Source organism: Oncorhynchus kisutch, linkage group LG15 (genome assembly GCF_002021735.2).
Source record: "Oncorhynchus kisutch isolate 150728-3 linkage group LG15, Okis_V2, whole genome shotgun sequence".
Taxonomy (NCBI): domain Eukaryota; kingdom Metazoa; phylum Chordata; class Actinopteri; order Salmoniformes; family Salmonidae; genus Oncorhynchus; species Oncorhynchus kisutch.
The window spans coordinates 7,671,188-7,688,795 of record NC_034188.2 but is presented as its reverse complement, the minus strand read 5'-3'; positions in this window follow the sequence as shown (position 1 = coordinate 7,688,795).

Sequence of the window (17,608 nt, the reverse complement as noted above, 5' to 3'; positions counted from 1 at the left end):
TCTACCTGCCTTCTAGATCCTATCCCCACCACCTTCTACCTGCCTTCTAGATCCTATCCTCACCACCTTCTTCAAAACTGTTTTAATTGTACATCTGAAGAAGTGCAAGCTGTTATTAATTACTTCCTGTTCACAGACACTTTCCTCACGGCACTAAAAACTGTTATGGTGAAACTCCTTCTGAAGAAAACTTAACAAGATTCTTCAGCTCTTAGCATTTTTCGGCCAATCTCCAACATCATTTTTAAGTGCCAACTGTATTTTTTTTAAAATTCCAATCCGGTTTCCGTGGCCACCAGAGCACAGAGACGGCCTTAGTTAAAGTGGTAAATTATCTTAGAGCAGATTCAAACAGCTCTCTGTCCTGGTACTCATAGATTTAAGTGATGCATTAGACCCTGTTGACCATGATGTCCTTCTGGACACACTGGAGAGTTTGGTTGTCCTCTCGGGTCCAATTCTACATTGGTTTTTGGACCTATTTAACCGGTCGAGAGTTATTTGTCACCCTTGCTGAACATAAATGAGAGAAAATACATGTGGCGTTCCACAATGTTAGATTTTGGGTCCGGTACTGTTCAGTTTATATATGTTACTTGAAAACACTTGATCAGAAAACACAGAATTGATATTCACTGATACGCAGACAACACACAACTTTACATTTCTGTGTCACCTGAGGATTTTAGCTCCACAGATCAATTATTAGACTGTATTAGTGATTTAAATACTTGGATGGCTCACAACTTCCTGCAGAAAAGTCAAGACAAGACTGTGGTACTTAATGTTGGAGCCAAAGCACAGAGAGAGAATCTAGTCAGACATTTTAATTCACAAGGAATAAAGATAAAAATAAATAAATAAAGATAGAACACCAGGTAAAAAATATAGTTGTTATTTTAGATTCTGAACTAAATTTCAAATCACACATTAACACCTGAGGAACATTGCCAAGGTGCGGCCGTTTCTGATAGACTGATACAGAGAGACTCATCGGTGCTTTTATTACAAGCAGGCTGGACTACTGTAATGCTCTCCTGCCTGGTCTACCCAAGAAAGCCATTGGTCAACTGCAATCATACAGAATGCTGCAGCACGGGTATTTACCAAGACCAGATGGAAAGCACACAGTACACCGGTTTTAAGGTCTCTGACTGGCTGCCTGTGAGTTCTGGAATATATTTTAAGATGATTCTATTGCTTTTTAAATCAATCCGCAATTGTGCACCCCAATAAATATCAGACATGCTTTTAAGTCGTGTACCCAGCAGTGGGCAGGGTAAGGGAACAGGACCAAGAGATATGAAGATGCAGTCTTTAGTTATTATGCCCTCAGTCTCTGGAATAGCCTGCCAGAGAACCTGAGAGGGGGCTGAAACTGTGGACAAGAGATCTTAAAAGACATCTTTTTAACTTTGCTTTTCCTCAGGGTGCTCCCTGACCGAGTCTGTAATACCCACATGTTTCAAGCAGACCACCATAGTCCCTGTGCCGAAGAATGCGAAGGTAACCTGCCCTAAATGACTACCACCCCGTAGCACTCACGTCAGGAGCCATGAAGTGCTTTGAAAGGCTGGTCATGGCTCACATCAACACCATCATCCCGGAAACCCTAGACCCGCACCAATTCACATAACACCCCAACAGATTAACAGACACAATCTCAATCGCACTCCACACTGCTCTTTCCCACCTGGACAAAAGGAACACCTATGTGAGAATGCTGTTCATTGACTACAGCTCAGCGTTCAACACCATAGTGCCCTCAAAGCTCATCACTAAGCTAAGGACCCTGGGACTAAACACCTCACTCTGCAACTGGATCCTGGACTTCCTGATGGGCCGACCCCAGGTGGTAAGGGTAGGTAACAACACATCTGCCACGCTGAGCTTCAACACCGGTTCCCCTCAGGGGTGCGTGCTTAGTCCCCACCTGTACTCCCGGTTTACCCATGACTCAATGTGGACTACAGGTAAAGGATGGGGAAAACACATGACATAAACAGAACATGCCCCCACTTACAGGCCCCCGCTTACATCGACAGGGCTGAAGTGGAGCGGGTCGAGAGTTTCAAGTTCCTTGGTGTCCACATCACCAACAAACTATCATGGTCCAAACACACCAAGACAGTCATGAAGAGGAGCACGACAACACCTTTCCCCCTACAGGAGACTGAACGATGGCATGGGTCCCCAGATCTACAAAACGTTGCACCATCGAGAGCATCTTGACTGGTTGCATCACCGCCTGGTATGGCAACTGCTCGGTAGCTGACCATAAGGCGCTACAGAGGGTAATGTGTATGGCTTAATACAACACTGGGGCCAAGCTTCCTGCCATCCAGGACCTCTATAACAGGCGGTGTCAGAGGAAGGCACAAATAATTGTCAAAGACTCCAGTCATCCAAGTCAAAGACTGTTCTCTCTGGAACAGTCTATTTCTTGAACTGCACTGTTCGTTAAGAGCTTGTAGGTAAGCATTTCACATTAAGGTCTACACCTGTTGTATTCAACGCATGTGACAAATAAAATGACATTGGATTTGACCTGATGTGCCTGGTGATTGTTCTCTGGCCCTACAAGAAGAAGTGAAACAGAATATCCTGTGGAATGTTCCGGTTGGAATGTTTATGATTCCGCTTTAGAACGCCTTTTGGACACATTTGGAGTGTTGCCTAGTCCAGGGATGTTCCAAAAAATACCTTTTAGGATTGTTTCGCGTTATTGCACACAGGCCATGTATTTGATATTGTTGTTAATTGTGGTGTGTAGGCGGGAGGCTGCTTCCTCTTTTAAAAACCCACTGAGTTGAGGACAACGTGTACTAATCTGAACATCAATGCTTCCACTTTGAACAGCAAGCAGCATGCGAGGTGGAGAAAACACACACACACACACACAACACACACACACACACACACACACACACACACACACACACACACACACACACACACACACACACACACACACACACACACACACACACACACACACACACAACACACACACACAACACACACACACAACACACACACAACACACACACACACACACACACACACACACACACACACACACACACACACACACACACACACACACACACACACACACACACACACACACACACACACAGACAAACACTGTGTGGTCTGTACATCGAGTACAATAGCTACTTGACTACCACTACCTCTTTTACAGTTCTGGTGGTGAATAAATGGTTGAATAAAAGACAGTGGTTGTTTTGATGATGTCAGAGGTAGAACCATGTTAGAGCTGGCAAATCCACAAGTGACACCCGTCATTATATCTAAAGCGGACGTTGCCATTGGCTGCACGGAGTCGCATTAACAGAAATCCCACGCAGCCTTGTTTACAAATTTGAACACTGGAATGTGAGAAGTAACCACAATGTCCTCACAACAGATGTCTCCCTCCCCAACTCACTCAGAAATGGTTTCACACGTAACCTGCTGTAGCTGGAGCCAGATTTCTCATGCACGCCACACTGTGACATTGTCAAGCAAAGTAGACTGCTATTAAAAATGTCACCCTTTCTAGCTGTAAAAGCATGTTTTTTTGTCCAGCACACACCACAAGGGATCCCAAATTATAGCCATAAGCCACAGGTTTAATAATTATAATTTTCTCTACACAGTGGATCTGTCTTGATTTGATAGCTATTCCGATGGGTCACATGGTGCACATGTTACACAATTATAGTCTCTATTTGCTTGTCGAGTTGTGAAACATCTATAAAACTGCTCCATCTATATTCCAGAAAGCAAAACACTGAGGACATCGTTAGGACATCGTTAGGACATCATTAGGTCATCGTTAGGACATCATTAGGTCATCGTTAGGTCATCGTCAGAACATCTTTAGGTCATCGTTAGGTCATCGTCAGAACATCTTTAGGTCATCGTTAGGACATCGTTAGGACATCATTAGGTCATCGTTAGGACATCATTAGGTCATCGTTAGGTCATCGTCAGAACATCTTTAGGTCATCGTTAGGTCATCGTCAGAACATCTTTAGGACATTGTTAGGAAATCATTAGGACATCGTTAGGACATCGTCAGGACATCGTTAGGTCATCGTTAGGACATCATTAGAAAAAAAGTGTTATTTTATAAAAAAACGAATAAACAATTGACCAAATAAATGATAGAAATGATAGAACAGTATATTAATAATGTTAGCTACAGTCTATAAATAATGATAGCTACAGTCTATAAATAATGATAGAACAGTCTATAAATAATGATAGAACAGTCTATAAATAATGATAGAACAGTCTATTAATAATGTTAGCTACAGTCTATAAATAATGATAGAACAGTCTATAAATAATGATAGCTACAGTATATTAATAATGATAGAACAGTCTATTAATAATGATAGCTACAGTATATTAATAATGATAGCTACAGTATATTAATAATGATAGCTACAGTCTATAAATAATGATAGAACAGTCTATAAATAATGATAGCTACATTATAATGAGATGTTGTCTTGAGCTAGGCAGTGTGGGAAGTATGGCCTGGAGTACCGTATCCAGGCCTGGCGTGACCCCTGATCCATGTCTCCACAGAGCCTCTGCTATTGCCTGTAGAAGGGTTATGCGTTGGTGGGGCTGGCGATCATACACCTTCCAACGCCATGCAGAGACGAATTCTTCAATAAGATTCAAGAACGGAGAGTAAGGGGGGGGGGGGGGTGAATTGAGTGCGATGGCAAGTGGGTGACCTGTGGACCAATTGGGGACCACAGCAGCCCGGTGGAAACTAACATTTTCCCAGATGATAACGTACCTGGGCTGCTCTGGCACCTGGTCGTTAGGGATTAGTCTGTTGTGGAGGGTGTCCTGAAATGTGATAATGTGTTCAGTGTTGTATGGGCCTAGGATTGCATGATGGTGAAGGATGGCGTTTTCACTAATAGCCGCACACATTGTTATGTTGCCACCACGTTGTCCCCAGACGTTGACGATGACACGGTGTCCGATGATAAGGGCCATGGCCCCTTGTTTTTTTGCAAGGTTGAAACCTGCCTCGTCCACATATATTAGCTCATGATGCACTGCATCTGCTTCTAGCTCCATGACTCTCTCAAAGAGACAAGACCAAACAATGTAACGCAGTATGAAAAGACAGGGATCAGTCAATATGATGTAGCACCATACACTTCCAGATCCTCTACCAATGATAGGATAGTATAGCTTACCTGCTGCACATATTCATATCTCAGTTGTTTTACATCCTAATTCTATTGCGTTTCAGTAGACGAGACAGTGCAGAGAGACTCACTCTGTTGATGTTTTAGAATATGGTGTTATCTGCCATTATGTGGTCCTGCAGTTCTCTGAGTCTGATGCAGTTACTTGCAATGACCATATTTACAATGTGGGTCTCCTGCTCTGGGGTGAACAGTCGACCTCTTCCACCTGATATTGGTTTCCTTGCAGTTCTGTAAAAACATTTGAATGGTTTCAGTGATAGATCCTTCACATTATGAAGGTACAGTATATATTACTGTACCAGTAAGACTACAGCACTAACAGTTACTTGCCGGTTCTCATTTAGAAATATCTGGATGATACCTGCAACAGTATAGCAGCTCAGATTTGGTTGAACCCGTTGCCCAGCCTCCCTCATGCTCATCCCATGGATGACAACATGGTCAACCACAGTCGCTCTGATTTCATCAGTGATTGTGTTCCTGACACCCCGTCCTTTCCTTCTCCCTCGTCCTACTTCACCTCCTCCTCCTCTTATTTCTTCACCTCCTCCTCCTCCTCCTCATCCTCTGCCTCCTCCTCCTCTTATTTCTTCACCTCCTCCTCCTCCTCATCCTCTGCCTCCTCCTCCTCTTATTTCTTCACCTCCTCCTCCTCTTATTTCTTCACCTCCTCCTCCTCCTCCGCCTCCGCCTCCGCCTCCTCCTCGTCCTCTTATTTCTTCACCTCCTCCTCCTCCTCCTCGTCCTCTTATTTCCTCACCTCCTCCTCCTATTATTTCTTCACCTCCTGCTCCTCCTCATCCTCCGCCTCCTTCTCCACGTCCTCTTATTTCTTCACCTCCTCCTCCTCCTCATCCTCCTCCTCCTCCTCCTCTTATTTCTTCACCTCCTCCTCCTCCTCATCCTCCTCCTCCTCCTCCTCTTATTTCTTCACCTCCTCCTCCTCCTCCTCCTCCTCCTCCTCCTTTCACTTCTTCACCTCCTCCTCCTCTTATTTCTTCACCTCCTCCTCCTCCTCATCCTCCTCCTCCTCCTCCTCTTATTTCTTCACCTCCTCCTCATCCTCCTCCTCCTCCTCCTCCTCCTCCTCCTCCTCTTATTTCTTCACCTCCTCCTCCTCCTCATCCTCCTCCTCCTCCTCCTCCTCCTCCTCCTCCTCCTCTTATTTCTTCACCTCCTCCTCCTCCTCATCCTCCTCCTCCTCCTCCTCTTATTTCTTCACCTTCTCCTCATCCTCCGCCTCCTCCTCCTCCTTTCACTTCTTCACCTCCTCCTCCTCTTCCTCCTGTTACTTCTTCACCTCCTTGTCCTCCTCTTCCTCCTCCCTGTCCTCCTCTAGTTCTCACCCCTCTTACTCTCTGTCCAATATTGGCCTCCATTGTTGTCCAAACCAAATGTTTACACGTGGCCTATTTATAGTGTTCAAGCTCTGATTTGTTAGTCAACTCATTATCTAAATAGTGTTTTCACATGTCAATGTGGAAAGGCAATTGGTGAAAAATAGTGTAGCAATGTAGAGATCAATGTTTACAGTTTTGTAAGAAGTGTGCTATTAAATATTAACGCAGTGTAATAAAGCAATGAGTTGTGTTGACAGTTTAGCAAAAAAAAAACTGTGTCTTGAAAATTACAAACTGAGTGTAAAGCAGTGAACGTGCATTCAGTTTGGCAAACACTTGGTAAATGCATTGGCTAACAAGTGATAATGGTTTCAGACATAGCGCTTCAAGAATCAATGTCAGTGTTAAAGCATTCAGAATAACCAGTAATAGTGTAAGATACTGTACATTGGGATGAGAATACAGCAGTGTTCCAAAATATAACCTGGTGCTTATTGCCTCCTATTAACATAATGTATGTCTGAATGAATGAACTGAGCTGCAGGGTTTTGTTTTGGAAAAAATAAATATATATATATATATATATTACTTTTAACACGTAGCCTAATCGGATCACGAAGAAATCTGAAAAAAAGTACTACAAAACTCACTTTAATAGTTGACCTCAAACTGTTTCTGTCTGTCTGAGTGCACGTGAGTGTGTGCCTGTGTGTTTGTTTGAGCGTTTAGGACACAATGTTCCAGACATTGAAAGTAGGTCACATAGTTGAGACAATGGAGGAGAGGGAGAACTGAAGGGATATACCGACACCCGCTGGATATATGCGGTACTGCAGCCAAACGTGGCCATCTAATACTCTGCCATTTAGTCATGTCAAATACTGCCAGTTTAAGGTTATGGCTGAGACAGTTTATGGTTATATGACTATTTCTTTAAAGGATAACTCTGAAGGGTAACTCTGAAGGGTAACTGTGAAGGATAACTCTGAAGGGTAACTTGTGAAGGGTAACTCTGAAGGATAACTCTGAAGGGTAACTCTGAAGGATAACTCTGAAGGATAACTCTGAAGGGTAACTGAAGGATAACTCTGAAGGATAACTCTGAAGAATAACTCTTAAGGGTAACTCTGAAGGATAACTCTGAAGGGTAACTGTGAAGGATAACTGAAGGGTAACTGAAGGATAACTCTGAAGGATAACTCTGAAGGATAACCCTGAAGGATAACTCTGAAGGATAACTCTGAAGGATAACTCTGAAGGGTAACTCTGAATGATTACTCTGAAGGATAACTCTGAAGGATAACTCTGAAGGATAACTGAACATATGGCTAACAAGATTGTTTTGCCTTTCATGCCTTGATGAGTTCTTATTGTTGACCATCTTTAACTAAGAAAGACACACAGGCCACTACTTATCCATGTAATAGTTGCCTTTCCTGGGCCTGTAAGCACTAGGATTATTAAGAAACATAATTATTGAAAAACATATCGAAGTCATCCTCCTTCTCCTGCCACTGTAACCCAATCTCCTTCTCCTTCTCCTGCCACTGTAACCCAATCTCCTTCTCCTTCTCCTGCCACTGTAACTCAATCTCCTTCTCCTTCTCCTGCCACTGTAACTCAATCTCCTTCTCCTGCCACTGTAACTCAATCTCCTTCTCCTGCCACTGTAACTCAAACTCCTTCTCCTGCCACTGTAACTCAATCTCCTTCTCCTGCCACTGTAACTCAATCTCCTTCTCCTTCTCCTGCCACTGTAACTCAATCTCCTTCTCCTTCTCCTGCCACTGTAACTCCATCTCCTTCTCCTGCTACTGTAACCCAATCTCCTTCTCCTGCCACTGTAACTCAATCTCCTTCTCCTTCTCCTGCCACTGTAACTCAATCTGCTTCTCCAGCCACTGTAACCCAATCTCCTTCTCCTTCTCCAGCCACTGTAACCCAATCTCCATCTCCTTCTCCTGCCACTGTAACCCAATCTCCTTCTCCTGCCACTGTAACTCAATCTCCTTCTCCTTCTCCTTCTCCTGCCACTGTAACCCAATCTCCTTCTCCCTCTCCTGCCACTGTAACCCAATCTCCTTCTCCTTCTCCTGCCACTGTAACCCAATCTCCTTCTCCTGCCACTGTAACTCAATCTCCTTCTCCTGCCACTGTAACCCAATCTCCTTCTCCTGCCACTGTAACTCAATCTCCTTCTCCTGCCACTGTAACCCAATCTCCTTCTCCTGCCACTGTAACTCAATCTCCTTCTCCTGCCACTGTAACTCAAACTCCTTCTCCTGCCACTGTAACTCAATCTCCTTCTCCTGCCACTGTAACTCAATCTCCTTCTCCTGCCACGGTATCTCCTTCTCCTTCTCCTGCCACTGTAACTCAATCTCCTTCTCCTTCTCCTGCCACTGTAACCCAATCTCCTTCTCCTGCCACTGTAACTCAATCTCCTTCTCCTTCTCCTTCTCCTGCCACTGTAACCCAATCTCCTTCTCCTTCTCCTGCCACTGTAACCCAATCTCCTTCTCCTTCTCCTGCCACTGTAACCCAATCTCCTTCTCCTTCTCCTTCTCCTGCCACTGTAACTCAATCTCCTTCTCCTTCTCCTTCTCCTGCCACTGTAACTCAATCTCCTTCTCCTTCTCCTTCTCCTGCCACTGTAACTCAATCTCCTTCTCCTTCTCCTGCCACTGTAACCCAATCTCCTTCTCCTTCTCCTTCTCCTGCCACTGTAACCCAATCTCCTTCTCCTTCTCCTGCTACTGTAACCCAATCTCCTTCTCCTTCTCCTTCTCCTGCCATTGTAACTCAATCTCCTTCTCCTGCCACTGTAACCCAATCTCCTTCTCCTTCTCCTGCCACTGTAACCCAATCTCCTTCTTCTTCTCCTGCCACTGTAACCCAATCTCCTTCTCCTGCCACTGTAACTCAATCTCCTTCTCCTGCCACTGTAACCCAATCTCCTTCTCCTGCCACTATAACTCAATCTCCTTCTCCTGCCACTGTAACCCAATCTCCTTCTCCTGCCACTGTAACTCAATCTCCTTCTCCTGCCACTGTAACCCAATCTCCTTCTCCTGCCACTGTAACCCAATCTCCTCCTCCTTCTCCTGCCACTGTAACTCAATCTCCTTCTCCTGCCACTGTAACCCAATCTCCTTCTCCGTCTCCTGCCACTGTAACTCAATCTCCTTCTCCTGCTACTGTAACTCAATCTCCTTCTCCTGCCACTGTAACCCAATCTCCTTCTCCTGCCACTGTAACCCAATCTCCTTCTCCTGCCACTGTAACTCAATCTCCTTTTCCTGCCACTGTAACTCAATCTCCTTCTCCTGCCACTGTAACTCAATCTCCTTCTTCTGACACTGTAACCCAATCTCCTTCTCCTTCTCCTGCCACTGTAACTCAATCTCCTTCTCCTGCCACTGTAACCCAATCTCTTTCTCCTTCTCCTTCTCCTTCTCCTGCCACTGTAACTCAATCTCCTTCTCCTGCCACTGTAACCCAATCTCCTACTCCTGCCACTGTAACCCAATCTCCTCCTCCTTCTCCTGCCACTGTAACCCAATCTCCTACTCCTGCCACTGTAACCCAATCTCCTCCTCCTTCTCCTGCCACTGTAACTCAATCTCCTCCTCCTGCCACTGTAACCCAATCTCCTTCTTCTTCTCCTGCCACTGTAACTCAATCTCCTGCCACTGTAACTCAATCTCCTTCTCCAGCCACTGTAACTCAATCTCCTTCTCCTTCTCCTGCCACTGTAACCCAATCTCCTTCTCCTGCCACTGTAACTCAATCTCCTTCTCCTTCTCCTGCCACTGTAACTCAATCTCATTCTCCTGCCATTGTAACTCAATCTCATTCTCCTGCCACTGTAACCCAATCTCCTTCTCCTGCCACTGTAACCCAATCTCCAACTCCTGCCACTGTAACCCAATCTCCTCCTCCTTCTCCTGCCACTGTAACCCAATCTCCTTCTCCTGCCACTGTAACCCAATCTCCTTCTCCTTCTCCTGCCACTCTAACTCAATCTCCTTCTCCTGCCACTGTAACCCAATCTCCTTCTTCTTCTCCTGCCACTGTAACTCAATCTCCTTCTCCTGCCACTGTAACTCAATCTCCTTCTCCTGCCACTGTAACCCAATCTCATTCTCCTGCCTCTGTAACTCAATCTCCTTCTCCTGCCACTGTAACTCAATCTCCTTCTCCTGCCACTGTAACCCAATCTCATTCTCCTGCCTCTGTAACTCAATCTCCTTCTCCTGCCACTGTAACTCAATCTCCTTCTCCTGCCACTGTAACTCAATCTCCTTCTCCTTCTCCTGCCACTGTAACTCAATCTCCTTCTCCTGCCACTGTAACTCAATCTCCTTCTCCTGCCACTGTAACTCAATCTCCTTTTTCTTCTTCTCCTGCCACTGTAACTCAATCTCCTTCTCCGTCTCCTGCCACTGTAACTCAATCTCCTTCTACTGTAACTCAATCTCCTTCTCCTGCCACTGTAACTCAATATCCTTCTCCTGCCACTGTAACCCAATCTCCTTCTCCTTCTCCTGCCACTGTAACCCAATCTCCTTCTCCTTCTCCTGCCACTGTAACTCAATCTCCTTCTCCTGCCACTGTAACCCAATCTCCTTCTCCTGCCACTGTAACTCAATCTCCTTCTCCTGCCACTGTAACTCAATCTCCTTCTCCTGCCACTGTAACTCAATCTCCTTCTCCTGACACTGTAACCCAATCTCCTTCTCCTTCTCCTGCCACTGTAACTCAATCTCCTTCTCCTGCCACTGTAACTCAATCTCCTTCTCCTGCCACTGTAACTCAATCTCCTTCTCCTGTCACTGTAACCCAATCTCTTTCTCCTTCTCCTTCTCCTTCTCCTGCCACTGTAACCCAATCTCTTTCTCCTTCTCCTTCTCCTGCCACTGTAACTCAATCTTCTCCTGCCACTGTAACTCAATCTCCTTCTCCTTCTCCTGCCACTGTAACCCAATCTCCTACTCCTGCCACTGTAACCCAATCTCCTCCTCCTTCTCCTGCCACTGTAACTCAATCTCCTCCTCCTGCCACTGTAACCCATTCTCCTTCTCCTTCTCCTGCCACTGTAACTCAATCTCCTTCCACTGTAACTCAATCTCCTTCTCCTGCCACTGTAACTCAATCTCCTTCTCCTGCCACTGTAACCCAATCTCATTCTCCTGCCTCTGTAACTCAATCTCCTTCTCCTGCCACTGTAACTCAATCTCCTTCTCCTGCCACTGTAACCCAATCTCATTCTCCTGCCTCTGTAACTCAATCTCCTTCTCCTGCCACTGTAACTCAATCTCCTTCTCCTGCCACTGTAACTCAATCTCCTTCTCCTTCTCCTGCCACTGTAACTCAATCTCCTTCTCCTTCTCCTGCCACTGTAACTCAATCTCCTTCTCCTGCCACTGTAACTCAATCTCCTTCTCCTGCCACTGTAACCCAATCTCATTCTCCTGCCTCTGTAACTCAATCTCCTTCTCCTGCCACTGTAACTCAATCTCCTTCTCCTGCCACTGTAACTCAATCTCCTTCTCCTGCCACTGTAACCCAATCTCCTTTTTCTTCTTCTCCTGCCACTGTAACTCAATCTCCTTCTCCGTCTCCTGCCACAGTAACTCAATCTCCTTCTACTGTAACTCAATCTCCTTCTCCTGCCACTGTAACTCAATCTCCTTCTCCTGCCACTGTAACCCAATCTCCTTCTCCTTCTCCTGCCACTGTAACCCAATCTCCTTCTCCTTCTCCTGCCACTGTAACTCAATCTCCTTCTCCTGCCACTGTAACCCAATCTCCTTCTCCTGCCACTGTAACTCAATCTCCTTCTCCTGCCACTGTAACTCAATCTCCTTCTCCTGCCACTGTAACTCAATCTCCTTCTCCTGACACTGTAACCCAATCTCCTTCTCCTTCTCCTGCCACTGTAACTCAATCTCCTTCTCCTGCCACTGTAACTCAATCTCCTTCTCCTGCCACTGTAACTCAATCTCCTTCTCCTGTCACTGTAACCCAATCTCTTTCTCCTTCTCCTTCTCCTTCTCCTTCTCCTTCTCCTGCCACTGTAACCCAATCTCTTTCTCCTTCTCCTTCTCCTGCCACTGTAACTCAATCTCCTTCTCCTGCCACTGTAACTCAATCTCCTTCTCCTGCCACTGTAACTCAATCTCCTTCTCCTGTCACTGTAACCCAATCTCTTTCTCCTTCTCCTTCTCCTTCTCCTTCTCCTTCTCCTTCTCCTGCCACTGTAACTCAATCTCCTTCTCCTGCCACTGTAACTCAATCTCCTTCTCCTGTCACTGTAACCCAATCTCTTTCTCCTTCTCCTTCTCCTTCTCCTGCCACTGTAACCCAATCTCTTTCTCCTTCTCCTTCTCCTGCCACTGTAACTCAATCTTCTCCTGCCACTGTAACTCAATCTCCTTCTCCTTCTCCTTCTCCTGCCACTGTAACCCAATCTCCTACTCCTGCCACTGTAACCCAATCTCCTCCTCCTTCTCCTGCCACTGTAACTCAATCTCCTCCTCCTGCCACTGTAACCCATTCTCCTTCTCCTTCTCCTGCCACTGTAACTCAATCTCCTTCCACTGTAACTCAATCTCCTTCTCCTGCCACTGTAACTCAATCTCCTTCTCCTGCCACTGTAACTCAATCTCCTTCTCCTGCCACTGTAACCCAATCTCATTCTCCTGCCTCTGTAACTCAATCTCCTTCTCCTGCCACTGTAACTCAATCTCCTTCTCCTGCCACTGTAACCCAATCTCATTCTCCTGCCTCTGTAACTCAATCTCCTTCTCCTGCCACTGTAACTCAATCTCCTTCTCCTTCTCCTGCCACTGTAACTCAATCTCCTTCTCCTGCCACTGTAACTCAATCTCCTTCTCCTGCCACTGTAACCCAATCTCATTCTCCTGCCTCTGTAACTCAATCTCCTTCTCCTGCCACTGTAACTCAATCTCCTTCTCCTGCCACTGTAACTCAATCTCCTTCTCCTGCCACTGTAACCCAATCTCCTTTTTCTTCTTCTCCTGCCACTGTAACTCAATCTCCTTCTCCGTCTCCTGCCACTGTAACTCAATCTCCTTCTACTGTAACTCAATCTCCTTCTCCTGCCACTGTAACTCAATCTCCTTCTCCTGCCACTGTAACCCAATCTCCTTCTCCTTCTCCTGCCACTGTAACCCAATCTCCTTCTCCTTCTCCTGCCACTGTAACTCAATCTCCTTCTCCTGCCACTGTAACCCAATCTCCTTCTCCTGCCACTGTAACTCAATCTCCTTCTCCTGCCACTGTAACTCAATCTCCTTCTCCTGCCACTGTAACTCAATCTCCTTCTCCTGACACTGTAACCCAATCTCCTTCTCCTTCTCCTGCCACTGTAACTCAATCTCCTTCTCCTGCCACTGTAACTCAATCTCCTTCTCCTGCCACTGTAACTCAATCTCCTTCTCCTGTCACTGTAACCCAATCTCTTTCTCCTTCTCCTTCTCCTTCTCCTGCCACTGTAACCCAATCTCTTTCTCCTTCTCCTTCTCCTGCCACTGTAACTCAATCTCCTTCTCCTGCCACTGTAACTCAATCTCCTTCTCCTGCCACTGTAACTCAATCTCCTTCTCCTGTCACTGTAACCCAATCTCTTTCTCCTTCTCCTTCTCCTTCTCCTTCTCCTTCTCCTGCCACTGTAACTCAATCTCCTTCTCCTGCCACTGTAACTCAATCTCCTTCTCCTGTCACTGTAACCCAATCTCTTTCTCCTTCTCCTTCTCCTTCTCCTGCCACTGTAACCCAATCTCTTTCTCCTTCTCCTTCTCCTGCCACTGTAACTCAATCTTCTCCTGCCACTGTAACTCAATCTCCTTCTCCTTCTCCTGCCACTGTAACCCAATCTCCTACTCCTGCCACTGTAACCCAATCTCCTCCTCCTTCTCCTGCCACTGTAACTCAATCTCCTCCTCCTGCCACTGTAACCCATTCTCCTTCTCCTTCTCCTGCCACTGTAACTCAATCTCCTTCCACTGTAACTCAATCTCCTTCTCCTGCCACTGTAACTCAATCTCCTTCTCCTGCCACTGTAACCCAATCTCATTCTCCTGCCTCTGTAACTCAATCTCCTTCTCCTGCCACTGTAACTCAATCTCCTTCTCCTGCCACTGTAACCCAATCTCATTCTCCTGCCTCTGTAACTCAATCTCCTTCTCCTGCCACTGTAACTCAATCTCCTTCTCCTGCCACTGTAACTCAATCTCCTTCTCCTTCTCCTGCCACTGTAACTCAATCTCCTTCTCCTTCTCCTGCCACTGTAACTCAATCTCCTTCTCCTGCCACTGTAACTCAATCTCCTTCTCCTGCCACTGTAACCCAATCTCATTCTCCTGCCTCTGCAACTCAATCTCCTTCTCCTGCCACTGTAACTCAATCTCCTTCTCCTGCCACTGTAACTCAATCTCCTTCTCCTGCCACTGTAACCCAATCTCCTTTTTCTTCTTCTCCTGCCACTGTAACTCAATCTCCTTCTCCGTCTCCTGCCACTGTAACTCAATCTCCTTCTACTGTAACTCAATCTCCTTCTCCTGCCACTGTAACTCAATCTCCTTCTCCTGCCACTGTAACCCAATCTCCTTCTCCTTCTCCTGCCACTGTAACCCAATCTCCTTCTCCTTCTCCTGCCACTGTAACTCAATCTCCTTCTCCTGCCACTGTAACCCAATCTCCTTCTCCTGCCACTGTAACTCAATCTCCTTCTCCTGCCACTGTAACTCAATCTCCTTCTCCTGCCACTGTAACTCAATCTCCTTCTCCTGACACTGTAACCCAATCTCCTTCTCCTTCTCCTGCCACTGTAACTCAATCTCCTTCTCCTGCCACTGTAACTCAATCTCCTTCTCCTGCCACTGTAACTCAATCTCCTTCTCCTGTCACTGTAACCCAATCTCTTTCTCCTTCTCCTTCTCCTTCTCCTTCTCCTTCTCCTGCCACTGTAACCCAATCTCTTTCTCCTTCTCCTTCTCCTGCCACTGTAACTCAATCTTCTCCTGCCACTGTAACTCAATCTCCTTCTCCTTCTCCTGCCACTGTAACCCAATCTCCTACTCCTGCCACTGTAACCCAATCTCCTCCTCCTTCTCCTGCCACTGTAACTCAATCTCCTCCTCCTGCCACTGTAACCCATTCTCCTTCTCCTTCTCCTGCCACTGTAACTCAATCTCCTTCCACTGTAACTCAATCTCCTTCTCCTGCCACTGTAACCCAATCTCTTTCTCCTTCACCTGCCACTGTAACTCAATCTCCTTCTCCTGCCACTGTAACTCCATCTCCTTCTCCTGCCACTGTAAACCAATCTACTTCTCCTTCTCCTGCCACTGTAACCCAATCTCCTTCTCCTTCTCCTTCTCCTTCTCCTTCTCCTTCTCCTTCTCCTTCTCCTTCTCCTTCTCCTTCTCCTTCTCCTTCTCCTTCTCCTTCTCCTTCTCCTTCTCCTTCTCCTTCTCCTTCTCCTGCCACTGTAACTCAATCTCCTTCTCCTTCTCCTGCCACTGTAACTCAATCTCCTTCTCCTTCTCCTTCTCCTGCCACTGTAACTCAATCTCCTTCTCCTTCACCTGCCACTGTACTCAATCTCCTTCTCCTGCCACTGTAACCCAATCTCCTTCTCCTTCTCCTGCCACTGTAACTCAATCTCCTTCTCCTTCTCCTTCTCCTGCCACTGTAACTCAATCTCCTTCTCCTGCCACTCTAACCCAATCTCCTTCTCCTTCTCCTGCCACTGTAACCCAATCTCCTTCTGCCACTGTAACTCAATCTCCTTCTCCTGCCACTGTAACTCAATCTCCTTCTCCTGCCACTGGGCTCCCGAGTTGCACAGGGGTCCAAGGCACTGCATCTCAGTGCTAAAGGCATCACTACAGACCCTAGTTTGATTCCAGGCTGTATCATAACCGGCCGTGATGGGGAGTTCCATAGGGCAGTGCACAATTGGCCCAGCGTTGTCTGGGTTCGGGTTTGGCCGGAGTAGGCCGTCATTGTAAATAAGAATTTGTTCTTAACTGACTTGCCTAGTTAAATAAAGGGTAAATACAAAATGTATTAAAAAAAACAATACCCTTTTCTTCTCAAAGGTAAACATATTTAAGAAAGTAAGTAGCCTTGGCTGGTGCAAGCCGGAACAGCTCATAGGAGCTTATCTCATGTTTCTATAGCGCGAGGCAGGTTGATGTACCAGTACACCTTCTGGACAGGGTATTAGTCTATCACAGTGTCTTACCCCCAATTTACAGTGTGTCCTTAACGATGAGTGCCAAGCAGAGACGGACCAGGTCACATTTTTACAGTCTTTGATTATGACTCGGCCGGGGATCAAACTCCCAACCTTCCAATCTTCGGGCGGACACTCTAATCGCAAGGCCACCGAGTTGGTATTTTATTAACACCTGTGAAGAACAAGTCCAAAGAACAAATACCTGTTTTATCAGACTAAATCAAGCATCAAAAATGTATTTTCTCCACTGCCACATGATGGCGATCTAGAACAATAGTTTTGAATCTGAACGTGTTCAGCAGAACTGGCTCTAAACACTACAAAGTGAGCGTTTTGGAGAGAAAGCCAAAAATGGGTCTGTGTGAAAAAAGAAAATTGGCACTCAATCTTGTCATTTGTTTGATATTTGTTGAGTGTTATTCACTTCTGTCTCTGATTGTAAATATTTGTTCTCTGCATCCAAGGAGAGTGGCTGTGGCTGAGTCCCAAATGGCACCCTATTTCCCTAGAATAGTGCACTACTTTTGACCATAGGGCTCTAGTCAATGTAGTGCACTACCTTTGACCATTGGGCTCTAGTCAATGTAGTGCACTACTTTTGACCATAGGGCTCTAGTCAATGTAGTGCACTACTTTTGGCCATAGGGCTCTAGTCAATGTAGTGCACTACTTTTGACCATTGGGCTCTAGTCAATGTAGTGCACTACTTTTGACCATAGGGCTCTAGTCAATGTAGTGCACTACTTTTG